This window comes from Hemiscyllium ocellatum, chromosome 4 (assembly GCF_020745735.1).
Source record: "Hemiscyllium ocellatum isolate sHemOce1 chromosome 4, sHemOce1.pat.X.cur, whole genome shotgun sequence".
NCBI lineage: Eukaryota > Metazoa > Chordata > Chondrichthyes > Orectolobiformes > Hemiscylliidae > Hemiscyllium > Hemiscyllium ocellatum.
The window spans coordinates 19,063,526-19,077,817 of record NC_083404.1 but is presented as its reverse complement, the minus strand read 5'-3'; the positions used below and the strand labels follow the sequence as shown (position 1 = coordinate 19,077,817).

The 14,292-nt window shown below is 39.9% G+C and overlaps 1 protein-coding gene across 2 annotated transcripts in view; it reads right to left on the bottom strand.

The window, feature by feature from the left end:
- Positions 1 to 14,292, bottom strand: part of mib1 (MIB E3 ubiquitin protein ligase 1) — a 144,582-nt gene that overhangs the window by 107,991 nt on the left and 22,299 nt on the right. The window lies entirely within an intron of this gene.

Below are 14,292 nucleotides of genomic sequence, written 5' to 3'. Positions count from 1 at the left end.
AGCAGAGCAGCACGCAGTAACCAACAGGTGGTTTCCTTCGCCATGTTTGGCCCAATGCCATAAGACTATATGGAATCTGAATCAAGACTGCCATTATCACTTTTAGTAAATCGTCCAAAGTCAGGTGGTGGGTCTGCTTTCACTCCTTTTTTCAGTTTTTTAGCAACTTGGTATAATTAAGGGGCTTTGTCCGACATGACAGTGGACAGTTCAGGAAAGGAAAGAAAATATCTTTCCTAAAAGGACACGGCTAAACTCCATGAGTTTTTTTGACAATCCAAAATAGTTTCATTGTCATAATTACAATTGTATGATAAGATGATGAGAAGCTTACAATTTCATTTATCATGTTTCGATCCAGTTAGGAACTATCAACATTTAAAGCAAAGCTTAAACACATTGTTTTAACCAAAAAAACTATACCACAAGGTTTCACTTTACTGAAACAAAATAAACTGCATTGCATACAAAGTAAATGGTAAGGTCCTAGAGAGTGTTGCTGAACAAAGAGACCTTGGAGTGCAGGTTCATAGCTCCTTGAAAGTGGAGTTGCAGGTAGATAGGATAGTGAAGGCAGCGTTTGGTATGCTTTCCTTTATTGGTCAGAGTATGGAGTACAGGAGTTGGGAGGTCACGTTGTGGCTGTACAGGACATTGGTTAGGCCACTTTTGGAATATTGTGTGCAATTCTGGTCTTCTTCCTATTGGAAAGATGTTGTGAAACTTGAAAGGGTTCAGAAAAGATTTACAAGGATGTTGCCAAGGTTGGAGGATTTGAGCTATAGGGAGAGGCTGAACAGGCTGGGGCTGTTTTCCCTGGAGCGTCGGAGGCTGAAGGGTGACACATATAGAGGTTTATAAAATCATGAGGGGCATGGATAGGGTAAATAGACAAGGTCTTTTCCCTGGGGTGGGGGAGTCCAGAACTAGAGGGCACAGGGTTTAGAGCAAGAAGGGAAACTTATAAAAGAGACCTCAGGGGCAACTTTTTCACACAGAGGGTGGTGCATGTGTAGAATGGGCTGCCAGCAGAAGTGGTGGAGGCTGGTACAATTGCAACATTTAAAAAGCATCTGGACGGATATATGAATAGGAAGGGTTTGGAGGGATATGGACTGGCAGGTGGGACTAGATTGGATTGGGATATCTGGTCAGCATGGACGAGTTGGATCAAAGGATCTGTTTCTGTGCTGTACATCTCTATGACTCCATGACTCTAAACAAAATAAAATAAACAATACCATCAACATGGTTTGAACTATTTATGCTATGCACTGATGTCTACTCCTTACTTCCCACAATAATTATTTTATAAGACACTTGAATCTCAAAGCTATTTACTTCTGTAGGGAAACCCAAAGGGCCACAGTCAATGAGAATTCTCCTCAGCTCAGCTCTTCTCAGAGGCAAAACTCTCATTTACTACCTCTTGACTGCAGATGCTTCAGTCCCTTGTTCGAGTTCCTTGTCTCAGCAATCTCCCAGCTTCGATTCCTCACCAAATTTCAAAATCTCCTATCAGTGGAGAAGTTCAGGATACAGACGTTGTTAGGGTACAGGGGCAACACCACCATGGAAAAAATACTTGCCACATTCATGGGATAATTCATTCCAGTGAACCTTCTTTGAACTGTTTCAAACGAAATATCTTCCCCTAAGTAAGGAACAAAATTGCTTACAATACCTCCAGATGTGGCCTCACCTGCACTTGTACAGTTATAATAAGACTCAACCTCTCTTATATTCCAACCTCCTTAAACTAAGGACGAGCATGCCATTAGCCTTCCTGATGACCAACTGCACCAGTATGCTAACTTTCTGTGCTTTGTGCATAAGTGCCCACAAGTCTCTTTGTAAAGCAGCTGTCTGCAGTTTTTCTCGATTGAAATATTACTGTTCTTTTGTCCTCCAAAAATGAACAACAGCATATTTTGCCACATTAAACTCCATTTACCAACTACTTGCCCATTATTTAACATATCAAATTCTCCAAGTAAACTGACTGCATTCCTCTCACAATCTGCCTTTCCATCAATTTTTGTGACATTTGCAAATGTGGCTACAGTATATTCATTTCTTTCGTTTAAGAGAATAATATATATTGTAAACAGTTGCAGTCACAGCACTGATCTCTGTGGAACCCCACCGGTTACAGGTTGCCAACCTGAACAAGAATCCCTTCGCTCCACTTACTATTTCCCACCCATGAATCCTCACCAATACACCACCTGTTATCTTAGGACTTAATTTTCTGAGATACCTTGTTGAATTGCCTCCTTGAAGTCCAATTAAAACCCATCTATGGTTCCCTTCTACCCAATCCGGTTGAGACTTCGTCAAAATACTCTTCATAAGTTAGTCAGATGTGATTTGCCCTTCATGAAGCCAAGCTGACTTGGCTCGATTAGATTATGATTGTACAAACATACTGCTATTACTTCCTAAATAATTAACTCCAGCAATAAATTAATCAGCCTATGGATACCTGTTTTTTTGCCTCCCTCCTTTTTTGAGCAGGGTTGTCACAGTAGCATTTCTCCAATTCTCTATTCCTCCAGAAACCAAGGAGTTTTGGAAAATTACAAGTAATGCATTCACTATCTCTGCAGCAACTTATTTTAGGCTCCTACAATGCAAGCCAAGGAACTTAGCTGTATTTAGCCCCATTAGCTTGTCTGAGGGTACTAATATTGCTTCTCCAGTGATAGCGATTGGACTTAGTTTCTCCTCTGTATTCTTTAGTAATAATCAGATATTCAAAGTATCTTCCACTGTAAAGACCGATACAAAATATCTGTAACTCCTCTACAATTATCTGTTCTGCATAACTATTGCCCAGGTCCATTTTCCAAGAAGCCTAAGGCACCTGCAGTTGCATGATGTTAGCCTTTTAGGTGTTAACCTTGAGTCAACATTGCCCCCATTTTTAATGTAAGAAACGCCAACCTTTCCTTAATTTCAATGATCAAATTTTCTACAGTTAAGACTTCAATGCCCAAAACCAAAAACTGTATTCTAAAACAACAACTAGAAAAGCACACATTCCCAAGTGTGTTCTTGGGAATTATGGAAAATATACAGCAGTATAAAAATATTAGACAGAAAAAATTCTTCATATGTTAAGTATTTTTGTTTGTGAAGTTGAAGAATTGTTATTTCTCCTGCAATAATCCAAAGCCTGAAGGTTGGTTTTCCACATATATTGGTGATTTGGTCTATCTTCATGTACAGTGTGGCCCTGCCTACTCCCAATGACATTGCACATCTCTACCTAATAGGTTTCACCAAATAGAGAAACAAAATATTCCTTCTGAAGTCTATTATCTACAAATATTTGGCCTAGATTCTAGGTAGCATGTGAAAATTAACACATCTGTTTTGCATGCAGTCAGGTGTGAAGAGTTTACTTATGCAATATATGAACAGAAAACCTCAATTTCATGCAGAGTTTTGGCTCTAATTATACTTTTTAACCATATATTAGTTCTGCTGAAGGAACAATCATCAAATGTTGCCTGGAAAGAGATTAACCATGTACCACCTTGCTATTTGCACAAGTACTAACAGTCTGTTACTTACAGCTCCAAATTTACAAATTTGAGCTACAACACTGTTTTGCTGCTGCTTGCAGTCACTGCTGCCACAAGGTCTGTTTTCATGGCACATCACACTCAATTCTCATGCAGCCGCTATACGTCATGTCCAACCACTTTGCGATATCTGTCGTGCAACCACACCTGGGGTGACCCTTCTTTCTGCTGTCCTCTGCCTTTTGGAAGAAATCTCAGTTGAATAGTCAACATACTGGCATTTTAGTTTCTTGCTATCTCTTTTTGCTCTTACAATTTCAAGGACTTCTTTGTTCATCTTAAAGTCTAGATGTGGAATGCTTGGCATTACACAAAGCCCTCTATTTTCCTCTGTAGATCTTTACTTACTCTCTGGGTTTTTGACACACACAGCAAAGTGAATAGAAAGTAGAATTTTTTTCTTGTTTTGCCTTTTTACAAGCTGGAGTTTTAAATTAGAATAGATTAGATTCCCTACAGTATGGAAACAGGCCCTTAGGCCCAACAAGTCCACAGCGACACTCCAAAGAGTAACCCACCCAGAAATATTCCACTATACTAGATTTACTCCTGACTAATGCACCTAACATTATGGGCAATTAAGCATGGCCAATTCACCTGACCTGCACATCTTTGGATTGTGGGAGGAAACCGGAGCACCCAGAGAAAACCCACGCAGATACGGTAGAATGTGCAAACTCCACACAGACAGTTGCTCGAGGCTAGAATCGAACCTGGGTCCCTGACGCTGTGAGGCAGCAGTGCTGACCACTGAGCCACCATATTGCTCTTCTTGGCGATTACATTTTTCATTTTCACAAAATTAAACCAACATAACTCCATTCTTCTTTTAACATCTCCATCACATCTGCCATTTTCTGGTATCATTTGGCCTCAGTAGACAAACTTCTGTATCTGTTCCAGTATAATGCTATCAACTTCAATCTTCACTCAAGTCTCTTTCAAGGTATTCTTTTACCTATGCAAGGTTATAGTCCAACAGGTTTATCTGGAAGTACTAGCTCCTCGAAATCCTTTACCTGTACTAGTTTAGTCCTCTCAGTGTTTATACTCAAACCATAGTGTAAGCTCCCTACATTTTACCTGATCTGCAATATTTTTTACAATCCTTTCTGAATCTGCAAGTAGTGCTGTTTATCAGTGTGCAGCAATATTATGTTCTTGCCCCTAAATTTTACCCCTGGAAAATGATCCATTCCCTGAATATTTGTTCTGTGTACAGATTCAGCAATTTTGGAAACAATACTATATATTCCTCTTCACTGAATGATGTCTGATAGTACCTTATTAACCCTTACTCTATCGTCTCAGCTCATATACAAGAGAAAATATCCAATGCTAACAGATGAAATGCTTGTATTCCATGTCAAAAGATTGTTCCAACTGTGTCTCAGTAAACTTGAATTAAAAACAGAATACTGAAAATAGGGAGAGAGGAAAACAAAGTTAACTTTTTACAGGAAGATGAGATGCTGTTCTCTGAGCATGCATTAAGCTTCACTGGAACAGTGCAGCAGACAGAAACTCAAGATAAAGATAGTGAATTAAATGGGCAAAACAACCAGAAATTCAGGGACAGGGATATGACTTAGCAGAAGTGCTGCATAAAGAGGTCACCCATTCTACTTTTGGTCTTCCAATTTGCAGGTGACAGCATTTTGAGCAATGAATACAATATGCCAAATGAATACTGGTAAACAAAGTATTGCTTTATGTGGAAGAGTTTTGGGTCTTGGATAGTGAGAAGAGAGGTGGTAAAGGGGCCAATGATACTTAGAGTCATAGAATCAGAGATGTGGAGCATGGAAACAGACCCTTCGGTCCAACCCGTCCATGCCTTCACAAATTGCACCAAAGGTGACACTAGAAAGAGATGGGGCATTGCAAAATGGAAGAAGAGTATTACAGAAGGAATTGTTTCATCAATAGGCTGTCAGAACATAGGAGGGGAAGACATGGTAGGAAGGTTCCCCTTGTCCTCACTTGCTGTTCCATCAATTCAAACGATTATCTGCCACTATTATCAACACCCGAGCATAATTTAACTACCAAATGCATCTTTCCTTCTTTCGAGCCTTCTGGACTCAGCCTCAACAAATCCAAACCCTGACACTGTCCCTCATTTTGATTCTTCCATTTGGCTATTTTCTGGCCATAATCATTTGGATTTGGCAGAGTTGTTCATTATTCTGCCTTTCTAACTCACATTGGACAAATGCTATGAGTTAGCATCAAGATGGGAGAGTGCCCCATCACTGTAAACCCACTCCTCCGTGGGTCATAACAAAAAACAAAAATATTTTATCCAGCTGCTCAGGTATGCAAACAACCAGGTTTCTTTAAATAATGCAAGATCATCATTTCTTTATGAAAAAAACCCATTCAAGTAAGATGCAGAGTTAATTAACACAACCTGTTATGTGAAAATATATATGTCTATCCCTCTAAATAACCCAAAAAGCAAACTTTAAATAAAAGGAGAAAAACAGATTTTTTTTTTCTCTGCAGAGATTCACTAAAAAAACACTTTTGGCCAGTAACGGTTATTCTTGAAGGCAAAAAGAGTAAGAAACAAAGTGGGACAATATGACAACCGTGGAAGTGGTCAAGTCAATAACAACACATTGTTGACTCTAGATCTTGCCAAACAAAGCTTGCTCAGAAATACAATATTGAGAAATTATTTCAAACACGCTGAGTCACTCAAAGGAACAATCACATTTTAATCTGATCTCTTCGCAAAGGTATTTCAGAATCAGAAGACACAAACCAAGCAGATTGTTCTGTAGCAGGCTTACCTCAACTGAAAATCCAACCACAAAATCCAAGACCGAAAACACTGTTCAAACAGAATCACCACAAACTCAGTGTTTGCCACCAAATGGGTTCAAGCAATCAAGAAAGATATTATCCTGAACCATGTGGTTTCCAAAAAATGCCCTATTCAATAGTTCCAATGATCTTATAACCATAGGATTTCTATTACTATTTTAATTCATTTTCTAGTCAGTGTCATGTTGAGGATGATGAACCAAGGTCGGGAATTCAGTGATGATAATTCCATTAAAAGTCAAGAAGCGATTATTAGATTCACTTTTATTTTGGAGATGGTCATTGATTGGTACTTGTGTGGCGCCAATGCTGCCAAAAGTTTGGTGAAAATGGTAGATTATGAAGTATCATATGAAGATATCAACTGAAGGAGAAGGTTTCCACCATTACATTATTTTCCTCACATCTCAGTGTCTCTGTTTTGATATCTAAGGTTAGAGCAATTTAGCTACCAGTCATGCAATAAACATACAGGAAGGATAGGGAATCGGGAAAAGAACGTACTTCCCACATCCTCATGACAATCAGTCCCTCAAACGGGCTGGTCCTTAAATGCTGCAACCATATGCACGTAGGAGACTCTAACTTGAGGCAAACCTTCCACAATTTTTTGGGGACATTAGAATAAACAAATTGAAGGGTTTTAAATTGGACACAACTCTTCTCTTTCAACAACTCACCCCATTAGGCAATTTCAGTCACATGCCTTGATATTAATGCTACATAAAGAGAAGGTATTCAAAAGATTCTGTGCAACTGAAGGTGCTGAAGCAATTAAAGATGCTCAAGAATTTAAAAAGCACAAACACCTTGATGGATTGAGAGATGGAAGCGATTAGAGATGAATAAGGATTCAAAAACAAAGATGAGATGTTCAATATTCCTTGACCAGGAAGCAACATACAGTACACTGAGCATGATGGTGATAGAGAAATGAGACTTTGTGCAAGTTAAAAGACAATCAGCAATGCTTTAGATGACTTCATCTTTCGACAGAATTGGATCTTGAAGATTAGTTAAGAGTAGCTTGAAATAGAGGAAACAAAAGCATGAATGAGAGTTTCAGTAGCAAGGGCAAAGTAAGGTAATGTTATCGAAGTGGATTAGTTGGTTCGAATGATGACATGAATACGTGATTTGACACTCATCTTAGGATTAAATATGACCAAAATTACTAACAGGATTCCTGAAGAAGGGCTCATGCCCGAAATGTCGATTCTTCTGCTCCTTGGATGCTGCCTGACCTGCTGCGCTTTTCCAGCAACACATTTTCAACCAAAATTACTAACAAAGTGTCTTAGTCTCAGTGTGACCAGAGAGAACAACAGAGTTAATAGCTACGAGAACAGAGTTTAGACTGAGGAGCAAAGCCCACAGTGGCAGTCTTGCCAACTTAACAGGAAAATATTTCAGCATATCAAGGACTGGATGTCAGCTCAGCAGTGTGATCAGTTAGCAAGAGTGGAAGAGCTGAGAGTGGCAGTGGCAAAACATTGCTGCGGGTTTTAATGGTGTGTCTTCAGAGGATACCGACAAGAGGCACGGGTCATAAGGAAATTTGGCATAGCCACAGATCCATCTTCAGAGATTAGGCGTAAAAATGTCTTTAACAACAAGAAGAAATGCCATTCAAAAGAAATATATTGCATTTAACTTGGGTGCGGAAGCTTTGAAACCATTTTGGTCAGGTGCTAACTTGTCTGTGTTGACACCAAGCAACCACCTCTATTATTCACTGACAGTTTCCACCATTACATTATTTTCCTCACATCTCAGTGTCTCTGTTTTGAAATCCAAGGTTAAAGCAATTAAGATACCAGCCATGCAATAAACATACAGGAAGGATAGGGAATCTGGAAAAGAACGTACTTCCCACATCCTCATGACAATCAGTCCCTCAAACAGGCTGGTCATTAAATGCTGCAACCATATGCACGTAGGAGACTAACTTGAGTCAAACCTTTCACAATTTTTTGGGGACATTAGAATAAACAAATTGAAGGGTTTTAAATTGGACTCAACTCTTCTCTTTCAACAACTCACCCCATTAGGCAATTTCAGTCACATGGCTTGATATTAACGCGACTTTGCCAAATTGGGAATTATGGCTTCGAGGAAATGAGAACAGGTTTTATCTCAGCATGTAGGTGTACCTTTTCCCAGCAATCACAGTCGCTCCTTCAGCATATAATTAGACAATCTCTAGCCAAGTAGTTGCATGAGCCAGTACACACTTCTCTTGACTGATCAATCATCTTTGTAATTCCTTGCATTGCACTAATCACTGAAGGTGGGTTGCACAAGTTTGAAGATTCAGGACAAAGTAGGGACACTCGATGCTGAAGTCAGCAAGTGATGTGGAGGTGCTGGTGTTGGACTGGAGTAGACCAAGTCAAAAGTCACATGAAACCAGGTTATAGTCCAACATGTTTATTTTAAATAACAAGCTTTTGGAGCACAGCCTTTCATCTTCACCTGACGAAGGGGCAGCACTTCAAAAGTTTATGATTTCAAATAAACCTGTTGGACTATAACCTGCAGTTGCTGACTACAAATACCTATAATCAATATGGTCTCCCACTGGCAGTTAATCAAAAGATATCTTGGCATCAACAGTACTGAATGTTTTAAAAAACAACAGTTTTTTAAGCCACAAGATAAACTGAACTGTTCGTATCATAAACAGAAAGTTAAAATCACATCATTATCAAAACTTTGATTTAAATTTTCAAGTGAAGAAACTCTATTGACAACTGCTGAAAATAGCTAGAGATTTTTGATCACTAGCAAACCAAATTTATATCACTTTAGTTTCTCAAGGGCAATACAGATGTTCAACAGAATTACAGTGCCAGTAGCCAGTTTTTGGAAAGGGAACAATTGCAAGGGCAAACTACAATCTGTTGGGAAACTCTATGGAACTTCGTACAGGGGTGCAAAAACTAACAACTTCTCAATTTTCATATTATTCTGCGCAGTTCTGAGAAAGTGTATAAGGTATGAGCAGGTACGGAAAAAGAGGCAAACGTGAGGACTGCAGATGCTGGAAACCAGAGGTTAGAGTGGTGATGGAAAAGCACAGCAGGTCAGGCAGCATCCGAGGAGCAGGAAAAACGTTTCCAGCAAAAGCCCTTCATCAGATAGGGAAAGAGTTAAGTTTAGAGTTGCTTGACAAAGGCTCAGCTAGCACCACTTTGACCAGATATGAACTTACAGTAAATAACGAGGTGCTGGAAACAAGGGTAGTGGTTTATCGAGGTGAAGAACATCCGGTTAATGAGGTGAAAAATATCATTGTGTAATCCCAGATGACTTAATCTTCACTGTTGGTACTCACTGATTGTAACAGTCACCCAATCACATGGTGGCACAGTGGTTAGCACTGTTGCCTCACAGTACCAGAGACCCGGTTTCAATTCCTATCTCAAGCGATGACTGTGTGGAGTTTGCACATTCTCCCCGTGTCTGCGTGGGTTTCCTCTGGGTGCTCCGGTTTCCTCCCACAGTCCAAAAATGTGCAGGTTAGGTGAATTGGCCATGCTAAATTGCCCATAGAGTTAGATGAAGGGATACATGTAGGGGAATGGGTCTGGGTGGGTTGCGCTTCGGCAGGTCGGTGTGGACTTGTTGGACTGAAGAGCCTGTTTCCACTCTATAAGTAATCTAATCTAATCAATATAGATGTCGCCTTATTTGGATTCCACTCCCCGTCAGTGACGATGTAATTCCTTAAGAATCTGCTGTTCAAGGAAAGATTGAGAACTCATGTTTTTGTGGACGTGGGTGATCACTCTCTCTCCATGGCTTGGAATAAAGGTAAAGAATGTCAAGCTATACTGTATTTCTGAGTGTTTGCTTCAACTGATACGGGTATACAAAAATGGCATGACATATCCAAAGTCCCATAGTTTAAAAAACACACTAACAATGCCACAATGAAATCAAGGTCAATGTATTTTTAACTCTAAAGTTCAGTTTTCAAACCTAAGTGCTCAGTTTACAGTAATAAACATCTAAAGTAGTGGGGAAAAAGTTGGATAGGCTGGTCCTGAATCCACTGAAGTTTAGATGAATAAGAGATGATCTTAGTGAAATGTATCAAGACCTGACAGGGTGGTTGGTGAAAGGATGCTTCCCCTTTTCAACAGACTAGAACAAAAGCAGACAGATTAAAAATGGGCGGGGTGGGGGAACGAGAGGAGCAGAATTGTTTTCTGTTCAAGTTTGAAAATCTTTGAAACACTCTTCCAATATGATTGATATTATTAAGAGAAAGGTTCAAGTATGTCCATTTGAGGGAGATAATAAAAGGTACTAGCATCTGTCGAAACTAAGCAACATTAGACACTTTATGAAAAGCTTTGTACTGGGAGTAACTATACATTATTATGCTTTGTGCAGCCATCCTTTAATTTGGAATGGATTTAAATACTAAAACCATATGTTACACAGGATCACAAGCCCAAAATTAATCTTTATACCAAGCCAACAAAATTTTGTCTAGACTGATTTTTTTTTGAAAATCACTACTAAGATTTAACCACTAATATGCATTTAGGCATTTCCAGGTGGTCATGGTTACACATATGCAACATGAAACAACTACATAAGAACTGAATCTAGATCCAATTAGGAAATCTATGGCTGTACTTCTTCATGTTTCTCCAATACCCAACACCTTTAAAACATTTTCTACAAGGATGATCATTATGCTGTTCCAGACTTTGGTCACCAGGTGATGCCATGGAGCAAGTCACTGAACAGTTTACTCTAACTATTTAACCTACTCAAAATGAGAATACTTGTTGAACATAAAATTCATTTCAGACCACTATTTTAATTATTCAACTACTTCGATATTCCATTCGCAATGGCGAGGTAGCACCTACTCAGTGCATAATCCCCTACAAACCCAACTGCAAATTCTTCTAGATCCACAACTGCAGCAACTTCATTCAACCTTAAATCCAGTCACAGTTTCTGACATTTTGTCAAGCCTCCACATAGCTCAGCATCACCTTCACAAAGGCAACACCCACATCTTGTGAATGAATCTTAAATAAAAATCAGAAATCAAAATAACATTTTAAACATACATGAAAGAACATCATGAAAGTTAGCCATAACTCAGACTCTCATTATAAGTAAAAGAGAAAATGCTGGAAGAAGTCACATGGAGAGAGAAACAGCTAACACGAAAGCTGATATAACTGTTCATCTCAAAACTTTAATTCTGTTTCTTTTTCCACATTTGCTGTCACAGACCTGCTCGGCTCCTCCAACACTACTTTTAATTTCAGATCTCCAGCATTCACAATATTTGATTTTCACTCGATTCATTTCTATTAAGAGGTGCTCCTAGAAATCAAATGGGGAATAGAAAATAGATGTTTCTCACGTGACTCAACATCACTATGTCAGGAATTATCTGTAAATAAGGAGTCAAGTATTTAAAGCAGGTTACGAAACAGATAGGTCAGAGGGTAAATATGATTTGGATTCACATGAAGTGATATTGTGTTTATGGTTGAAATCGTTTCATGGGTATGCTAGTTACTGATTCATGAAATTGTGACAAACTAGATTAACTTCAAAATACTGCAGATGCTAGAAATGTGAAACAAACATAGAAGGCTGGAGGAACCCAACACATCTGACAGTGTCTATGGGAACAGAAAAATAGTTAACATTTTGAGTTCGATATGACTCCCCTTCAGAAGAGTTCTGAAGATCCACCTTCAGATCACTGGACTCAAAATGTTAACTCTGTTTCTATCTCCACAGATTCTGCCAGATCTAATGAATTTGTCCAGTAATTTCTGCTTTTGTGAATTATAATAATGGTCAGATGAAACTCTTGGGTTTTCCAATGCAGAAAGATGTGTAATACTGCTTTGGGATGAAGTGGGGGACATGTTGCTCCTTGACAAGAGAGATGAAGGAAATTAGTGGTAGAAAGCACATTAGCTGCTGAAACTCAGGCTCTCTCATTGATGCTTTTGACATGGTATCTTATTTGTTTGAGATCTTACAAGAAATGGTCTGTGTAAAAGGGTCTCAACAACAACAACACAATAGAATGTACACACATCAATAGTCTTTGCGGATAATGTACATTCCACGAAAATGCAATGGATATAATAAGTTTAAAGCAGACACTTCGGGGGGGATCCAAGATGGCAGCAATTTAAGCAGAGCTCCACATCGCAGCACAAGCGGGACGAACCTCTAACCCGCCAAACTCAGGCCATCGCGATATCTTGGAGTTCCAAGAAACATCTAAAAATTAACTTACCTGTGTTTCCAGCCGTCCTGACATGCCGAAAAAGGGGAAAGGAACATCCGAGGCCGGGCCTGCAGTTCAGCCTGCAGGATCCTCAGAGTCGATTATTTTCCAGGCCCTGGTGAACAAGTCGCGAAATCATGTGAGATGCTGAGAATACAGATTGAAGAGAAGCTGGCTCCAGTCTCTCTCATGCTGCAGAGGCATGAGCAGCATGTGGGAGACGTGGAGAAGAGGACGGTTGAGGTGGAGCACAGGGTCACAGTGGTGGAAGCTCTTGCCAGTTCATCCAAAGATAGGATCCAAGCCCTGGAGATGAAGGTCCATAATTTGCGTGACCAAATGGATGATCTTGAGAACAGGGACAGGAGAAAAGACATTTGGATCATTGGTTTACCTGAGGGTAAGGAAGGTGAGCGGCCTGCAGAATTTGTTGAGGACTGGCTTCCGAAATTCCTTGGGTTGGAGGTTGGCATGAGAGGATTGAAGATAGAGAGGGCTGACCGGGTCGCCCACCATTTCTGAGACGGGCCAATATTTCACTAATCCTAAAAAAAGGGAAGGACCCAGAAGAGTGTACTTCGTAAAAGTCCATCTCACTCTTAAATGTGGACTTTAAAATCCTCTCTAAGACTCTCGCGTTAAGGCTGGAGATGGTGTTACCTTCTATTGTTAAAGAGGACCAGACAGGCTTCATCAAGGATCGCAGATCATCCAGTAATTTTAGACGGCTGCTTAATGTAATTCAATACAGGGATTGGTGATTTCTCTAGACGCAGAGAAGGCATCTGACTGAGCTGAGTTGCCGTACATTTTCTTTACTCGAGAGCGGTTTGGTTTGGGCGAAGTTTTCATAGGATGGGTAACGGTTCTCTATGGTGGCCCTCTCGCGGCAGTCATCACCAACGGGGTATGATTAATTTTAATATTTTTAGGGGCAGCCCATTTCACCATTGCTTTTAACGTCTGTGCTTGAACCATTGGCGAAGATCGCTATATACCGCTCCAGAAGTGGGATCAAAATTACATAAGATTTCGTTGTACGCAGACGATGTCCTAATTTTTTTTGACAAATCCAGCAGTTTCAGTGCCTCGCCAGATACTATGCATTCGCAAGTTTGGTGCTTTTGTGGGGTACAAGATTAATTTTGTGAAATCAGAGGCCATGCCTATGGGTGGTCTTATGAAGGAGCTAACTCTTGAGGGAGACTATCGATTCCCATTTAGGTGGTCACAGGGGGATTTTGTGTATTTGGGCATATTCATTATTCCAGTTCTGGATCGGCTGTTCAAAGCCAATTAAACAAGATCTTCAAAGATAGGAAGCACTTCCAGTCTCATGGTTGGGTCTGAAAGCACTTAAGATGAATATTCTCCCCTGTTTGCTATACCCTATACAGATGCTCCCCCTGATTTGCAATAAGCAAAAACTCAGGAGGCTGAATGGCTGGTTCAGCTCCTTTATTTGGCATCGTAAGCAGCTCCTCATTAAATATGCCCAACTGCAATTGCCTCACAGCTTGGAACAAGTGGATCTTCCGGACATTAAGAATTACCAATTAGGCTTACTTTTGACCTACGCGAGCG